At 37.7% G+C, this 18,814-nt stretch overlaps 1 long non-coding RNA gene across 1 annotated transcript in view; it reads left to right on the top strand.

Moving 5' to 3' along the window:
• The window catches only part of LOC106865131 (uncharacterized), a 224,275-nt gene that overhangs the window by 187,989 nt on the left and 17,472 nt on the right, over nucleotides 1-18,814 (top strand). The window contains exons 12-13 of the long non-coding RNA XR_015802728.1: nucleotides 11,160-11,354; nucleotides 14,396-14,480. This is a non-coding gene — a long non-coding RNA (uncharacterized LOC106865131). The remainder of the gene's footprint in view (nucleotides 1-11,159; nucleotides 11,355-14,395; nucleotides 14,481-18,814) is intronic.

Here is an 18,814-nt window from a genome sequence, read left to right as displayed (position 1 = left end):
AAATACTTAGTATCTCACATCTTCAAAGCTATATACAAATATTAACTAATTAATCTTCAAAATAGCCTTACCTCCACACCCCACAGTCAACCCTGATTAACAAGTAAATATTCCTCCTGCACATGTAATCAAGGCTCAGAGCTCTCTGCTCTAGGAGTGTAATTGACTTGTTCCTTGTTTGTGATTTTGATAAACAATTCAGAGTTGTTCAAAGGATGCAGAGCCAGAGGGAAGGTCAGTAGCAGTGTTCAGGTATGGAGTGAGAAGTGCTTCCTCCCCAGACATCATAATATTTCTGGACTTAGCTTTCTTTTCACATTGATATGAGAGAGACAATATTTATGGTATAAAATACTGTACCTGGTAAGCCTGAACTACAGTGACAAGAATGGTACTTTATTATACTTTTTTAGGTACCTAAAATTTCAGCTTGCCATTGCTCAGTGTTTTTATTAGTATGCAGAAGTGCACCACAAGTCAGTCACTTGCTTAAATTCTTTCCTTGGAGTGCACCCATCACTGGCCCCATTCAGTTACAAAGTATAATATTGAAATCAAATTGATGGCTAGTGCAAAATTAGAAGAAATTTCTGTACTTAAAAAAGGTATGTATTAATTCATCTCAGATGAGGTTGTATCTCTTAAGTCTGGCCCTCAGAACAGATATATTGCAGATGACTGTTCTTATCAGACCTGAATGCTGCTGCATGAGTGAGACTCTTCAAAAAGCACTTACTACTTTTAAATGTTTTGGTAGAATAGGGGTGCACAAATCCCATTGTGATTGCCATATATTTACATCTGGAAGCACCTCAATGAATAAATGCTAATAAATACCAAAGATAGCCTCAAGCTGTGCCAGTGGAGGTTCAGGTTGGACATCAAGAGGAATTTTTTTCACTGAAAGTGTGGTCAGACATTGAAGGCTGACCATGGAGATGGTGGAGTCACCATCCCTGGAAGTGATCAAGAAATGACTGGACTTAGTACTGTGGTTTACTTAGTTACTGTGGCTTGGTGGTGTTTGGACAAAGGTTGGGCTTGATGGTCTTGGAGGTCTTTTCCAACCTTGATGATTCGATTATTTTGTACAGGAATGTGAATGTCAGGCCTGCAGGTAGCACCAGGCTTACAGATTCTGCATGTGGCAGAAGGCAGGTCCAGTGGGTCAGTGCAGGGAAGGGAGGGATTCAGGATCTAGGATCCACTCACAAGTCTGTGGGATAAGTCCGCTGTGGGATCAACATATTGCAGCAATTTACTACTGTTGTGCTTATCCTTGATTTTAGAGCCTGGGTACTCTGCTGAACCTTATATCTTGTATGTATTACCACAGATTGATGTTGATATCTTGTCTGGCTGAGATCTGAGACTGAAAATATGCCTTATTTTGTTTGTTTGAGAACACAGTCCTCCTGAATGACTGCAGGAGGTCGCTCTGTTCACTCTGTTGCAGCATGTGGTTAGTTCTTTTCTACTTCATGCTTTAAGGATAAACATTTCAGGTGCTGAAGTCTATTACTACTGGGGATCAGAGATTATTGTTGTGTGTGAATTAAAAAAAAGTCTCTAGTCAGGCAGTTGAAAATTGTGTAGCTGAGTTCGTGGGGATGGATAACTGCATTAAGAGATGAAATGTACTTTTATATGGAGCAAGTTTAGGCAACAGCAATAATTGCTTTGTGACCATGGTATTTGGTCTTTGGAGGGCTCATTTTAGGATTGAATTACCATTGCCTTTATCAGCAAAATGCTGTATACTTGCCAGCCCAATAGTGTTCTGATTGTTCTGATTGACACATAAAGCACCATGTATATCTTCTTGAAAAAACAGAGTTTTAAAGATCACAAAGCAGTTCTAGTAATGAATAATTATGGAAAAACCAGTAAATTGAAACACTTGATAAGGTATTAAAATATGCTGCATGAAATTCAGGTGTGGGTGGTTAAAAGAGTTAAAAATAATGGATTCTTGCTGTGCCCAAATTGAGTTTAGTTTGCAAGATATGCCTGCTTTTGAATATTAAAAATTCAGCATTTGTCACATAACCACTTCAGCTCAGTTGAACACACCTGGGTGCATGCCACAGTGGGATTAACTCTGATCTAATCACTAAAGAAAGTGGTCTTTTCAGGTCACGACTGAGGTCATGATTAGACTGTAGATAGAAAATTATTCCTCCTCTCTCTGAATCATGCTTATTTACAGTATCAGGTGGTGTTCACTCATGTCTCCTCATTTCATCATTGAAATGCTAATACTCATTCATCAGTGTCACTGATACTCCATGTGTGTGTGGGAGCATGTTTTATAGTCTCAAATAGGCGTTGCAATATCATTTTCAAAGGTAGACCTTTGTTAATACATTTAGGTAGCTCTATATATTTAATTAGGTCAATGGCTTCAGTGGACATTAACTTTCCATCCATTGTGATAATATTGAGCCTTTGTATTTACCTTGTCTTTAGTGAAGCCAGAAAGTGCAAATGCAATGGTCTAAGCAATTGTGAAACATAAATGAAACATAAATACTTATCTTTGTGTTGAAATATTAAATGTTCACATAAAGCTCCATGTACCAAGGATGTTCCAACAGTATGAATTAACTGCTTGTCTACTCTGCTTTCTGGTTTACATCATCCCATAGCCTTTTCAGCAAGTAATTAATTAAAATACGTATATTTAACAAGGACAGCATTCTTATCAGAAATGAGATTAATATTTTTAGATAAAATATTGGAAACAAGTTGAAAAGCAGTGGAAGGTAATAGCTGTAAAATCTTTTGATCCTTTCTGTCTCCTTGCTATCAGTTTCCTGGATCTGTTTTGGTACAGAAATATCCAGAGGCTCTGTCTCTTGCAGTGCCTCCACTCCTGCAGACTATTACATCAGAGGTAGGTATGGTTTTGCTCAGCTCTTTGGATGTCCCATAGTATCAGCTTGGTGATTCTCACTTTAGGATTTAACATGCTCTGCAAGTGGTAGAGCCAAGTTGGATGTCATATGGAGACAGGTTGTAATGTGTTTCTTCCACTGGCCTACTCATCTGCATGCAGAAAGTAACTGATTTTCATTGGCACTTCAGGACTTTGAGACATGGTACACTCATCTAATTATATTAGATTCCAAACTGACATGTAAGATTAACCACTACCAACTACCTTTGTAGAGGGATGTTTCAAAAAATGGGTATTTCCAGGCAAAATGGAAGCTGGATGTATAATGGAACCTGGATATGGATATAGATAATTTCAAAAGTTATTAAAACTGTGGCTAAAAATAGTTTGAATGCAAGAAAATCAGGGCTTCAGCAACAATGTCCATGAAAATAGAAGATAAACTGGTGGAAAACATGGTACACCATAGATGAGTGCACTGTAACTACTCCAAGTCTAAGCTCATTTTCTAGGCATAGCAGTCCTTGGAGAGACATAAGCACTGCTGGGGCATGATTGGTGTCACCCCGAGGCTGACATCTGATTTCAGATTAGTGTAGCCTCTGTTCCTCTAATGACTGGAGTCTAGCCTGCTGCATCAGGCACAAACACCTACTTTATAAACAATTGGAAACAGGTGAGGTGATTTGTGCTCTGATCATGCTGGAGACACACCACATGATTTTCACCCATTCCACTGTGAAGGGAGGGTCTGAAAAGCTGTTTTGTGCTGGCAAATAAAAAAGAAGGGAAACTGTCTGCAAAAGGCCAGGTGGGTTTTCACAATATCTGGAATACAGCAACATGAACTTCCCAACAAACAGTACAGTTTATTTTCTTTCTATTGACATCAAAGAGATTTTGCTGCTGCATCTGGTGAGGGAGGGTACAGAGTTGGGACTAGAATTTCCATTTTGGAGCCCTTATTAACCTCCTTTTGGAACAGGTGAGGAGCAGAATGCAGGTGTTGCTGGAGAAATAAATCCAATGTTAAATATTGCACATGTATCTTTGCATCAGTCCTGATCACATATGCTTGAGGGACAAAGTGTGTGTGTTGAACTCTGTGGTTTTTCTTAAGCACAAACCACTAATTGGGGCAGCTTAGGCACCAAGAACACCTAATAGGAAAAATAATCCAGTTTTGTCATCCAAATGAGAAGGATTATTTTTTAAAACTGGCAGAAAAAATATATTCTTGGTTTTTGAGTGTACAGTTATTTGAAAGGTATTTGACAACTAGAGACTTGTTTTTCTCCCTTCCTCAATATCTAGTTTCTGTAATGGATTTTCTGCTACATGTATCTTGGGCTATCTGAGCCAGTGTCAGCAGTAAGCACTTAAGCAGCATGGCTGCAGTGCCACTGAAAGCCTTCCTGGGGCTTGTTCCTGACATCACAACAATGCAATGCACTGACTCAGGAACTGTTGGTGTTTCAGAGGTGCTCAGTGCTTTAATTTTCATTGCCCGTGATTATTTGCTAAAAAAGAAAATCCAAACCATTCTATTTTGCAATAGGAAAACCTTTTTCAAGGCAAGCCATACATTCCTGGGGTACTTGGATTAGTAGCTAGCCCTCTCTTTGTTTGTGGACATGTATTCAGCTGGTATAAATCTCTTTCCACATTTAACACTATTGCAGCTTAAGTAGTGTTCCAGAGTAAGGCTCTGCAATCAGGCAGCACAGTTTGCTTTGTGCTTAAGAATGGGGAAGAGTACCTGTGCTCTATTGGAATATCTCCTAAATATTGTCAAGGGTAATCTCTTTAAAGATATCATTACTGTATAAGGCAAAAATCAATCATCAAATTTAATTGTCAGAGAATTTTTATATCTGACTAGCATGCAGATCCAAACTCTATTAAATAGAACGAATCTTCTGTACATAATAGGCAGGTATGATGTGTAATGGTTTGCCTCAATATATCTTTCACATTGAGTTTAGTGAGATTAAAAACTATAGTAAGCTAAGCAGACTCCTACTCTGAGAAATGCAAACTCTGTTTTATTCATATGTGAAGCTGTAGCCATCTGATGTATTGTAAAACAGTACTTTCATTTATCTGTCTTTAATACAACCACTACATGGCAAGTGCTTGCATGCTGCAGAAATGAGTATCATTTAAATATTTAGCTATCTTATACCTTGGTGCTTCTCTGCATGGCACTCTTATACCTGAAGGCATATGTTCCCAGAGATCTTTTTTTGCCATGCAGTTTGTATCTTCCTATGCACGTAGTTACTTGTGAGGTTTTGTGGACCTCCGGGTGCCTCTTGGGCACCCACACTGTCGGGTTATTTTCTTCTTTAAAAAGCCAAGCAAGTTAATAGTTGCTATAAAATTATTTATTACAGAAGCACATTAGTCTCAAAGGCAGAAACAAAGCAAAGCAATGGCAAAAAGCACATGGCATTAAAAGCAAGAGGCAATCAGCAAGTGGCAAAATGCACATGGCATAAAGCCATGGCATAGAGCACCAGTTCTCCCTAATGCATATTCTTTCATAGAAACTTTCCAACTAGCTAAGACACAAACTCGGACCACTACTTCTTAACCTATTAGAATTTTAGTTTCTTAGCACGCCAGACTACGTATAGACTGTGTTCATGGCCTATCTTGTTCTAACTGAAAAATGTAAGCAATGTTCTTAACTCTATTATGTCTGAAGCTAGGTTCTTGGAGCCTCTAAGGAAACACTAGTATGTTTTTCAACCTTCACTAGAACATATAGTACTTCTCAGGCATCTAAGACCTTTTACTCACTAAAGCACTTAAAACTTATTCCATTTACTTACTTACTTATTCACTCCATCTATTCACTTACTCATTCCATTCAAAGACTTTAATTCAATCCCTGCACTCTGATTCCTCTCTGAAGAAATCGGAGAGACTTCTGACTTACTCCAACAGTTCCTGACTGGAGAAACATGTAGTAGTACAGCTACTTGACTTTAAACATCTGATTCATTCAACTGCAGAACAGTGAAATCAAATGTGAGTCTTAGAGTCACTGAATGTTAGTTTATTTTCATGTTTTTTTGGGCTAGATATGCACTGGAGAAGATAACCACAGGTGTAAAGCTCAGAGGAAGGTAAAGATACCATGCTCCTAGGCCATTCAGGTGTTGTGTGCAACTATCCCTTTTGCAAACATATTAAGGATGATTTGTTATCTCTGGAGACCATTTGGACTCTGCAAAGGAGCCTCTCTGGCATTCATGCTGCTTAGAGATGTCCCAGCCCCAAGGTGTGGCATAAACAGGTACATGTGGGACATGTGAACTGATATCACCCTGCCATATCACCCAAAACTGTGGCCCTGTGCACTGAAAGAAACCTGCAATCTCTACCTTTTTAAAGGCAAGAACTTTTCATAGGTGTTTGGAAGGAAGAAGGAGAGTTAAGGATACAATTGCAAGAAACAGCAGGATCAGCTGTGCAAAAATTTCAACCTGATGTGCTTATTTCATGGAGAGTCACCAAAGACAGAGGGAGGGGGTTAAACATCAAGAACTGCTATTTACCACTGGGAAAAAAAAATCAGTAATTGAAACATACTTCTCATTGAAGAATTGATATGGTGTAATATGAAAGAAGAAATAAAGGCTTACACTTTTCCTAAAAAAATGTTGAGATTTTTTTAATGCTGTCGCACTTGCGACTTGATTTTTCTCTGTAAAAGTCAAGGTTTGATTATAGTTCCTGCATTATTATTTATAGTTTAACAGTTATACATGCCACGTCCTTGGCTGTGGCATTGCAGTTTGCACCATCTATGTCTGCTTCCTAAATTTATTGATCTCATTAGAAGATAAAAATGACAAAGATAGCTCATAATACTTCTGAGAAATGTAAAACTATTAGCAGGTCATTGTCAAAGTTATAACATGTCCTTTTAAGCTGCTTAGCAAACTGGTGGCAGCCTATGATACAGGGATTAACCTGTGCCAGGAGTGACTGAGAGAATCGCAGTGGATGGTTAATATTCAGCCTTCCTGCAAAGCTTTGAAACTGCCTCACAAAATGATACAAGTAAGAGATAAACAGAAATACATTAAAGACAAAGGGAACAGAAGTTTTCTTTTCCTCTCCTTTATCCTGGTCTCTGACATATAAGAAGCATAATGGGTGTTAGAGCATCTGTCTGAAATTAAGAGTTACTTTTTAAAGTTGGGCTATGCTCTCACCAGGCAAAGGAGCCTCTCAGGATTTCCTCTGAGTGCAGGCTTACCTTGGCCAGGGCCCCAAGCTAGCTTTTCCTCAGGTGGGACCTTGAACTCGCCTAGAGCAGTGTTTAAGTGCACAGACACACAATGCACCACTGTATTTTGAAGCCAGCATTTTTTGCCCCAGACATTCCATACTGCCCAGGATGCCCACCAGAGCAATGGACAGAACAAAACTTGCTACTTTTTTGCAGAAGAACTATACACCTGTATTGTTTTTATTGTTGTTTACATTTCTTCCATTAGAGAAATGGCTGTAAGTGCTGGCTGAGTGGCAGAACACATACTGCTGTATAAGATTTGGGCTGGAGGGCTGGGTGTTTTACATTGGTTCTCAGGGATGGAGCAGGAATGGTGGTTAAGGAGAGGAAGATGTCAGCAGAAGGACTGATACCTAATGGGTCTGTTCAGCATCTCACCTGACTCTTCACTCACAGTGGAAGGCAGGGCATTAGCACTGGGCACAGTTACTGCCAAACCCCTTTGGGTGTGATGGAGCATCCACAGGTAGGCTCTGACAGGAGTAGGAAGAAGAGAGAAAGAATAGAAACCCAAACCCCCATTCACTGTTGCTGAGCATCATTTGACCTGATTTACACCAATGCATTATTCTCTTTTAGGAGCAATTTACATGCACATTCCAGTAACAAGTAAACAAGCATTAGGGCAATGATGAATTAGCCTAGACAACAGTTTACAGATTACACAGGAGAGAATAAGGATAATAACAGTATTAATCATTTCAGTTATTCATTCTATTTTTAACCTATTTATGGCTATTTATCTATCAGTAAGTCAGAACTACCAGGAAGGGGACCCTTCATCACCTGTACACAGATTTCTCCCAACAAAACTTGTTTCTGTTTTCTTTTTCTATGTACATAGCAGTAATTCCAATTTGGTGAACAGTACAGTTTTGGCTACACCACACATCTATAAATTGGGTATGATAGTGTTCTATTGTTTAAATCACCAAAGTGGTTTTGAGGTTAACTGGTGACTTTCAAATACTCAGAATGCTTCATAACCATGTTGTATAAATATTAATGTATATAGGCGTTCTCAGCCATTAATTGCCCTCTCATTGGAGTCTGGTCTGCTAATATTTGACTGTAATAGAAATCCACTTGATTTAGCAAAACAATATGTAAAGTTTCAAGAGATGTTTTCCCAATCGTACATCTTGTAAATGCTGTCATGGGATGCAGTCAATAAAGAATGAAACAAAAGTTAGTATCTTTAATAAAATTGTGTAAGGAAAGATGCATCAATTTCCTAGACATTTCTGAGTTAAAAAAAAAAAAATTGTTTTGTTTTAATTCAGACTGGGAAAAATCCAAAAAATATAAATTCTCCTGCTGAAGACTAAGTTCTAGTGACTCTGGTTCTGAAAGTTTTTGCCTTTTCTCACCTCCAGCCACTGAGTCAAGAGAATTCTTAAATTTCTATCATAAGAGCAGCCTCCCAGTCTGACTTATCTGGGGCCATGCAAAAAAATGATGGCCACTGATTTTAATAGTATTCCCATCATTGGTGCTACAGAGCTATGGGTGTTTCCCATGGGTTTCTATCCCAGAATCCTGTAATCCTTTTGCTGAATATCCTTACTTCTGAAGGATTAAGGCAAACTTGAAAGGTTGCAGAAAAGAAGAGCAAGAACAATTGAAAGTCTGAAAAGCCTGCCTGACATTGAGAGATTAAAGAAGATCAGTGTACTTAGATTATCTGAGAGAAGGTTAAGAGGTGGCTTGATCATGGTCTCAAAGTCCCAAGCAGAGAAACAGTTTTCCAATACCTGGGGAATCTCTAATTTAGCAGACAAAAGCAACAGCAAGGTCCTGTGATTGAATGCTTAATCTAGACAAGTTCACACAAAATGTAGCACTTTTGAGATTGTAGCAGATTTTTTTTAAGGTATTGTTGTATTCTTAGTAATTTTAAGATTTCAAGACATATCTTTTCTAAAAGCTGTCCTGCTTTGACTGGAAATTGTAGGGTCTATGCAGAAGTCATTGGGTGAAATACTATGGCTATATGTTGTGTCTAAGGGCAATTTATATAATAATAATTTCAGAGTTTATTAATTCTTTGGTAATGAATGTTCCCTACTACTACATAAAACAGGCTCATATAATATACTATCATTTGCAGTTTTCTAACCTTAGTGTCATTCAGAAGCTACCAAAGCTGTTTTTTACCTCTGTGTGCTTAGTCCAAAGAAAAGGAAAGCTAGTTAATATAAAAAGATATTTTTAGCACTTCTGAAAGCTTCTTATGCCAATCCCTGAAAAGAAACAAGAAATTTCTCCAAAAATGCAAATGCTCTGTCTAGAAGCAGGAGTATCATTTTAACCACTTCATCATTATGTGTCACTCCCTGTGTACAGTAAGTGCTGTGTGACAGTTGTTTCCAAGAGACAATTGGGGACTTTTCCAATAACTATATAATTATATTTCATAATATATATATTTGTGAGACACAGGGCTTTATGCATTGAAAGCACTTAGGAGTCATTAGCTAATGCTCACAGCAGCTCTATGGAATAGGTAAGACTATTTTAAGGGCAGATGGTCCTCAAGACCACCTAAAGCACTGCAGTCCAAGAAAGAGAGATTGGTGCCTTCCTATTTCCAAATTGCATGTTCAAGTCTCCAAGCATTGTATTAGATATAACTACAGGAACACTGCTTTTAATATTATGTCCTAACCTTCCACCTCTTGCACTGATTTCATTGGCCTCCTAAACAAATACATGGAGTAATGCTATGGCACTCTACCTAATTTGTTAAGATCAGCAGCATTAGCCTCTATAGTTCTTACAAGGTCTTGACCTAAGTTACCGAGCTAGTCCTACTGAAATTAAATCACCACATGAAAAGTACATTTCATTAAAAATTACTGTGAAGAGGAAGTGGTACTACTTTTTTCAAAGTTGGCCTTTATTTAACAGATCAATGGCATTATGGTTTGGCAGTAAAGTCCACAGAGCAGCAGGGACTAAGTACTTGCTCTGCCGAGTCCAGTCCTTGCTGTTAAAAGAATGTTTTATGAAACGGACCACTTAAGAAACCAGTAACAGGACAGCATAAATAAAATTTATGAAAGAACCTGCAGGCTATTTAGAGTCTATTCTGTCCATTTTTATGTGCAGAAGGAAAGAATATCTGTCTGCCACAGACAAATAGCCTTTCACAAGGGATTTCTTGGGCCCAACACCTACATACAGTTTTTCTCTCCTTGACCCTGCATGTCTGGCAAAAGCATCTTGGAAGCACATCTATCTGCTGTGGTAGCAATGCAGACTCCAAACAATTAAGTCTTATTCATGAATAAATCTCATGCATGACAAGACTTGGAGGAGGAACTGATAGTTACCTATCTCATCCAGAAGCTTTCCAGTGACATGTGTTCTTATTAGGTTTTCCATGAACTTGGGAAAGTGATTGGCAAGGCAAACGTAAAAGACACAGGGTAGAAATGTGTGGAAGGAAACCAGATGCTCAAAACCTGACCTCTTGTCTGGATTCATTTTGCCCTGAGTTTTGGGCACCATCAGGTATGGCTCTTGGACTTCCTTGCTCCTAGGGATTGTCACTGTACCTTGACGATTAGTCAAAAAATTGAGTAGTGGAAAAAGGGGAAAATGGAAGGATTGCCATACTATCACCTCATAGCCTATCACAAATATATATTGCTGTATTTCAGAGATGGATGTCCAGATGAATAATCTCGTACCAGGCCTTTTCATTTTGACCACTTCTGATCAAGACTAATCCAAAAAGCCTAGGAAAATACTAATTCTACCAAGCTGCTAATATGTGTGTTTTGAATAACAAAAGGAAAAACTTTACCTACAAAATGACCAAGTTTCCTTTCCTCTTTTTTTTTTTTTTTTTTTTTGTTTGTTTGTTTGTTTGTTTTGTTTTGTTTTGTTTTGTTTTGTTTTTTCACAGATCTGTTTCTTTAATTTTTTTAACTTGCCTCATTCCAGATAACTTCTGGTCAGCTACCTGCCACCTAGGCCTATCTCAAGGACTTAGATGTGAAGAGAAGAACTACATGATCCTTGCATGTGGAGGGATCGAGGACCTTTTCAGGCAATGATATACAGAGCAAAAGCAGATCATTAGCCTTGTAAATGAAAAGAAAAACAGAATAATGATATTGTAAAATACAAAACAACCTGGTAAGATACAAACATCTTCTGCATTTACAAATGTTTATTTAAATGCAATTCATGTTATGGTATCATTTTATGGATTGCCAATGCAGCTTACTGATCATATAATGCCTCCAAAGGAATTTGATCATTTTCAAAAATCAATAATTGACAATATTCTGCAATTGAAAAGGGCTGGATAATAACCATTCCCTAGCACTTCCTCTAGAAGTGAAACAGGACATTTAGAATTTCTAAAAATGTACGTTTAAATTATTTGTTAAACCTCTTGGTAGTATTTGAAGCCCAGATATTAGATTTCTTCTGAACTCCAAAGTTACTCAGCTGAAGAAAAATTAATAATAATAATAAAATTAAAAAGCACAAGAATTGAAAATAGTGGGAGATGACTGAGTTTTTCTGCATGTATCTTGCAGCTATTTTTGAATGGCAAGTTAGGGTGCGCACTGAGAAATAATATCTTAGTACCTAGTCAGAGTGCCCTGCTCAGAGAGAAGAGAATAAAGCAAATCATATACAACTGCTATTGGTCACCACCGTGGCACCATTTACAAGTTTAAGCACTTTGAGTTTGGGGGATTTTTTTCAGAATATTGTATTTCCAGAAAAAGTGGATGTTTTTGTGGAAAACTGACAAACTATCCCTATCCAAAAGCCTTTCCAGAGCTATTAATGAGAAGTTTAATGAAGGGTTCTCAGCTAAAATATGTTATTTTTAACTTTATGACATAACTGCTTGATCAAAGATCCTTAGTTCTGTAGTGTGGAGTGTTTTAGGAAGAACTTTTATTTTGTGAATCTTGTAACACAGGTACCACAAGAAGCACCAATAATGAAACTTGCAGCACTTCATCATAACAGACTGATTTTAATATTTATTTCATCCCATTCTTCTGCATCACTGCTTCTCCATAAGGACTAATTAAAAGCATAAGAATAAACAGTTAGCTTTTCCAACAGAAAATCATCAGTGAAGTCCCTCAAAGATATAAGCAAGAGACAGTCAGCAGAAGATCTGGCAAAAGAAACATTGAAATAACATATTTTCAAATAATATAAAGCTATTAGAAAAAATATATGCTAGAAAGAATTGTATGAGTATGATCATACTGACTGACTGTCTGTCAAAATGTCAGGTACAATTTTGTAATTAGAAGTGTAAAGTGGTGTTAGCCTTATATACACAGTAGTGGCTTTTGAACTGGCTCTTATCACTCAGAAGGAAAATCTGAGTTCTCCAAAACCATCAGCCCAGAGCTCAACAGTGATGAAGGCAAGAGAGGTAGTCAAGCATGTGGAACAGCTTCTTCAGATGGAGATAAAATAGACTGTGGATCTTTGGTATGAAAGGAGCAAGTGAAGGGAATGCCTGAGGTCATGGAGGAGGGAGGCGATCACAGAATTATTGTTTAACCCTTCTGGTAACACTGGACTTAGAAAGCACCACATGTAGACCACTGGATGGCAAGTTTGAAACAAATACCAGGTGCATAGTTGAGCTGTGCAACTCATTATTTCATGAGTCCAAAAGAAGTTTAGACATGCATAGAAAGCATGTTAAACATTTTCCTGGAATAAAAATCCACTGAGAACTACTAAAATATCATGAAGGGATGAGTGAGTCAACCAAGAAGCTATATGTTTGCCTTGTTGTTTTGCCCTTCCTTAGCTCCATTGCTAGAAATGACATAAAAGGCTGGAAGTGCTCTTGGTCTCATGCAGCAAAACTGTTCTCATGTTGAAGGGTACTTTCTGTTGTTCTGTTTTGTAATCTGTATGATATGCAAAGCCCACATATGAATGTGTGTGGTAGCTGATGGCTGTTGCTCTGACCACAGTGGGGAGATGCTCAGATCAGGGCCACTTCCCAGTCACAGCTTCCTCATCGTGTCCTCTGGTGCTAATGAACTTGAGAAGAGAGAGGGGAATTCAGACTGTGTTTCTTACTCGATTCCAGTAAATTTGTACCAAGAAATGGTAAAATTCTTTTAATAAAATGGGGAGGCCAATATTTTGTGGTTTGGCTACTTTTTTTCCCCGTCCTGATTTAATTTAACCAGGCAGTCCAATTTCAGTAATCCTCAACATTTCTTAACTCCCTGTTTTATGCTGATGTTTATTCATGTTCTCCTGCTTGTAAAATTCACCAGTTCCCTCTCCTTAATGTGTTGATACCAATGTTCAGGGATGATATAAAAAAACAAACTGGAGGGAAACACGGTCATTTACTCCTTCTTGTCTTGTTTGTTTGCTTCAGGATTACTTGCACTGACACAAATAGACTTTCCTTGTGCACGGCAAGAGATAAGGTTGGGGTTTTCTGCTTTATTTGTTCTGTACCACACATATTTTCCCCACCCACTCCCTCACTTGCTTTTATACATGCTCACACACAGATGTACTTGCATACTATAAGGTTTCAGAGAATTTCACTCAGCTTAGGAGAATGTGACCAATGTCTGGGATGAAAATTTTGTATTTTCAGCATCACAAGTAATTTCCACCAATCTTACCATCACAGGTGGGTGTTTCTGGGAAAGGTGCTAAAGCACCTAACACTCAGCATTTAGGACACTGAAATACCATTAGTAAAAGCAGTGCTATGAAGAACTGGGGTGTGCCATGTTGTGACAAACTATTTGCTGCCTCCTTGGTTTAGCTCCGTGCTCAGAAGTGGAGAAGAGATTTAGCTAATAGGTGATGCAGTTGTCTGTGGTTTTCTGCCTCTTTCTTTCTGGAAAATGTTGGTATGGCTCATAACTCTGCCTCATTGCTGTATCTTTGACTACTACTTCTCATATGGGAAGCTGCACACAGATAATTTGGGTGACTTTATGAATAAAGTGATTTTTCTGAGCCTGCTGCATTTTGCTCAAGTGTTCTCCCAAAGCTGTGTGTCTCTGCTGATAGATGAGTGCATCTGCAAGTTTCAAGATGTGTGGTTTCTGTGGGTGGAGTGGGATGAGTGTGGTGGGTTGAGAGAAGAAGAAACAGTTTCCAGCATCAATAAAGTTTCTGGTGCCTCATGAATATTTGCTCTCTTGCAGGTTCTGCTTTTTAAACATTGACCTCAGGAGAAGCTCTGCAGGATGAGAAGTTTTTTATGTGACTGGACACCTTTAGTCACTTGGGGTAAATTGCTACAGAGTCTCAGTTATCAGTTAAGTCCTTGTGTTCTGGTGAAATCAGTGGAGCTTGTTCTCCCTGGTGTAGTATCTGAGCCATCAAGTTTAATGAATCATTACAAATAGTTTAATCTGCACTTGCAAGTGCTATTAAAACTAGTTTTTTGTTGTGGGATTTTTTTTTTATTTTTATTTTTTGCCAAGATAATTTTTTTACCTAGGAAGAACAGTCTTTCTCAGTCACAATGGTTTAAATATGGAATAGTGGCATAGGTTTTGCTCATTAGAAAGCCTGATGCTATTCAATATTCCCTTCTGCTAAACTTACCTCCTCCAGGATTTAAGACTAAGTTGTAGAGGATAAAACATAAGGCCCTGGTTAATTGCAAATAAATAGTGCCAGAAAAATATACAGATGGTACCTGAAGTTCATTTCTGAAGACTATCCAGTAAACTATATATAATTTACATGAAAAGTATGTAGAGTAAGGAGAACAATTTTTTTGGTTGTTTCTTACATTTGTAAAACAACAAAACAGCAAAGAAAGAAATAATAAATGAATACCCTCAGTCAGTGAAACTTCTTGTTTGGGAAAAGAGCAACCTGTATTTCTATTTATTTACCTTAATCAAATTAATTAATTTAACAAGTCTGAAAATTTCAGCATTTTACAGGATACAGGTATAAATATCTGGCAAGTAGAGTGTATATATTAAACTACATCTACTTAGCTAGTAAATATTTTGCTGCATTAGTTTGCTCATTCCCAAGCAATCAGTTGTGAACTCCAGTGTTGTAACGGGTCCACAGGGAACATTTGTGCTTTGGTTGGCACTTAGATTAAATTCATCAAATTATTTTTTTTTCCCTGTTCAAGGCTGACATTTCAGAATTTTTTTTTTTAAAGGTTGTGTGCCAACTGCCAAAGTCAATTAATTAAATGGTAAATCTGAAATTTGTAGGGGAAAGCTATCATTCCCTTTTGCTGTGCGACCTTGGAAATGTGAACACTTAATCCACAAAACACAAGGTTTACCTGATCTGCTTGCACTAAAAGTAAAAGCAAAGCTTGCTGAGATTTTTTTTTTTTTTTGAGATTATGGATTAGCTCAAGGATGGCATTTTACCCTGCATTTTCCTTCTATTTTGATACTTGGTAGTAATGACTACCTAGTAGTAATATCAAGTCCTGTTATTCTTGAGAGCTTAAAGTATTCAGCACTTAGTAGGAGGAAGAAGTGCAAATTTGTGGACTCATTTTCCATATATTTGAGATACCACAGGTGAGGGTAGGATGTGCAGTCCCAGAATCTGCTGCCAAAGAAATCCATGTTAGATCTGTAAAGGAAATCTTAGAGGCAAAAATACAACAGACTTGAGCAGATGGTGATCATATTCCTACATAGCAGAAGTATTACAAATCTCTTCCCAAAACTCACACCTTCCAAGGAGTGTATATACCCTCACAGTCGTCAAAGACAGTCTGGTTTCAAAGATTGGACTGGATCTTGCTCTTCTGGCTCCTACTCTGTATGTGTCTTTTTGTACGTCTCAGTGGACTCCTCATATTTTATTCAAAACTTTATCATCTCAACGTGCTTGAAAATGAGTGCAGTGCACTGACTGTTCTTCAGGTGTTCTTCAGTTCTCTGTCATTAGTTTATATTGATTTGCATTTGTTTATTTTTTCCCTGCCTGAAAACTGGTGCAAATGAGAACTCTGTATATGCATGGACTAGAAACACAGCCCAAAATCTATGTAAAAGACAGTAAAAACAGTGAATAGGACAGATAGGTTTAGGCAGACCAGATATATGACCTAGTACCATTAGCATTAGAAGTTCTTTCATTCTGTGTTTTGCTATGATTTTAAGTTCAGTATTTTTTTCAGCCTTCCCACTCCCCATTTGTTTCATGAAATGACATATTTTTTCTTTAGGAAGACAAAAGATGCCTAAAGAGATTGGCTCCCTGCACATTCAGAAATTTGTTAGGATTTCGTCCCTAATTTGACAGCTTGGCATGAGGGGTGGGGGTACAGTTTAAGGAAAGACATTGATTAGTTCTCAGAAGTAGGGAAAAATGGTGGAAACTGCTAGTGCCAAGGGTGTTTCTTAAATACCTGCCTTGTGGGTATGTAGGTACTATGTGTATTAAGATATAGGAAGCTAAGTCTTAGGATTCATATTCTTGTGCCTTCTCCTACCCCTTTGCTTTATATAGTGAATATACACCAGTTATTTCTGTCAAAGCCTGTAGTGCAATTCTTGAAATTGTCCTGCTTGTCCAGATATAGGCCATTTTGCAGTAAGGAAATCTGATGTTTTCCTGTGGAAAATGTTCCTCCTTGTGAAAGAGACTTACAGAGATGGTGGCCCAAAGGGACCAAGTCACCTATGTATGAGCAGAAGTGGGAGTTCTTCAGCTCTGATTTTCTGAGATACTATTGCTGTATTTAATCTTGGGGATATTTGATGAAAAACATAAGCAAGAATGCCTTCAGGAAGAAGATAAATTAAGGATGCCAAGCTGTGGATAATGCTTGGAGTCAAAGCTATTTTGGATTCCTGGGTTCTTTATACTGTAAAATTGAAGTGTTTCTATGTCTAGAAGGAGAATCACTGAGATGATTAGGGAAACTTTAGTTTTAACACTTGTAGAACTTCAGATGGTGCAAAGGCTAAGCAGTAGATGAGGGAAAATTTAGAATATTGAATTAAATACTATCTGAGGCATCTGAAGTGTTGGATTGGGTCTAAAATGCAGCTGATGTGTGTCTAAATTTCTTTGCTGGAGGATGGATTTGTTGATACTTATCTCAGGGCAATGTTGGGCAGTGAAACGTGTCAAGTGATCACTTATTACAGTAATAATTCTACCACGTATGGACTAAGAGAGATAGAACTGTTTTTTAAATGGCTTGTAAAATTTGGCAGAGGAAAATCTGTGAATGTTTCTAGGTGATCACTAGATTACCAAGTTTTCCTTAATCAAAGGTGGTTGTCTACATAGTTTCTGTGCAAAATGCCTGTGCCTCCCTGTGATATGTGAATCCAATTTTACAAGAGATAATGAAACATGAAAGAACTAAACATCCTAGTTTGTTTTTTTTTCCCCTAATGTTATATCTCAGCATTGTCTCCATCAGTAGCCTTGTCCGCAGGAAGTGTAAAGTTTCCTGCTATGATTGTTTGACTGCTGCCAATTATCAGATCTGCTTTTGGCAGCTTTCCCTCCCAACCTGCTGATTAGCTAATGTGTGGTTACTAATACAATATGGGAAACTGGTGTAAATGAAGAAGCAAAAGATTTATTAATTTCATGTGCTAATTACTGTTTGTAATATAATTATCAATACTGCAAAAAGAAATCCTGGCTTAAGAAATAGCCAGTTTTCTACATCTTGTGAAATGAGGCACAAGAATTTTGTGCAGTAAACAGGTATATTTTCCCCTTGATACATGCACATAATTTTCATTAGATTCATAGGTTTCAAAGGCAGAAGAGAGATCATTAGAGCTTGGAGTCTAACTACCTGTAAAACACAGGCTAGAGAATTTCATCCAGATACCTTTTATCTGAGTTAATAGAAATCAGGAGCCAGATCCTGGACTGGATGTACAGCAGTTTTACTCCACTAAGCTGGAAAAATGGTGATTTATACCAGCTGAGAAATTGGCAGTAGACTTAAATGACAATGGATTCTTTTTTGCATAAACCTAAATGAAAATGGTCACTTATGTTTTAATGGCTGTGTTGAAAGAGCCTTGCTGGGAGCGAGTTTTTGAATTTTAAGCTTTAGAAGAAAATGAGGGCTTTTCCAAACCTTTATGGGATGATTGTTCCCTGTTGTAATTTAAACTTGTCCCTTCACTGAAGAAAAGACATAAATTTAGCAGAAAAATAAATTCTCTTTAAATTGAAACGTGTGCCAAGATTCTTATTTGTAATTAAATCATGCACTAGGATTTTAGTGAGGGAAGGAAGAACAAAATAATATCATAAAAAGCTGAATATTCTCAAAGCCAAGAGGAACTTGAACTCAAATGTTTGAAGATTAAAAGTCTCAAGAGGTAAAAAGTAGTCTCTGATTTCTTTCATTAGGTTGTATATTTGGCAAAACAAGATGTCTCATTACTCTTTTGTAGCCATCTGTATATGTATGTGGATGATGTTGTTGTATTTATAGCAGATACAGTCTTATCATTTAGGTACAGACAGAATCCTACCTGCTCAGAGCTACAGGGCTCAAGAATGCACTCAGACAATATTGACACAGACAATGCCATAACATCCTGCAGTCTGCACAGAAACTGAGACTTTGTGCACACCAAAGCTGA

The sequence above is a fragment of the Sturnus vulgaris genome, chromosome 3 (genome assembly GCF_052056855.1).
Source record: "Sturnus vulgaris isolate bStuVul1 chromosome 3, bStuVul1.hap1, whole genome shotgun sequence".
Classification (NCBI taxonomy): Eukaryota; Metazoa; Chordata; class Aves; order Passeriformes; family Sturnidae; genus Sturnus; species Sturnus vulgaris.
This window is presented reverse-complemented; position numbering and strand designations above follow the sequence as displayed.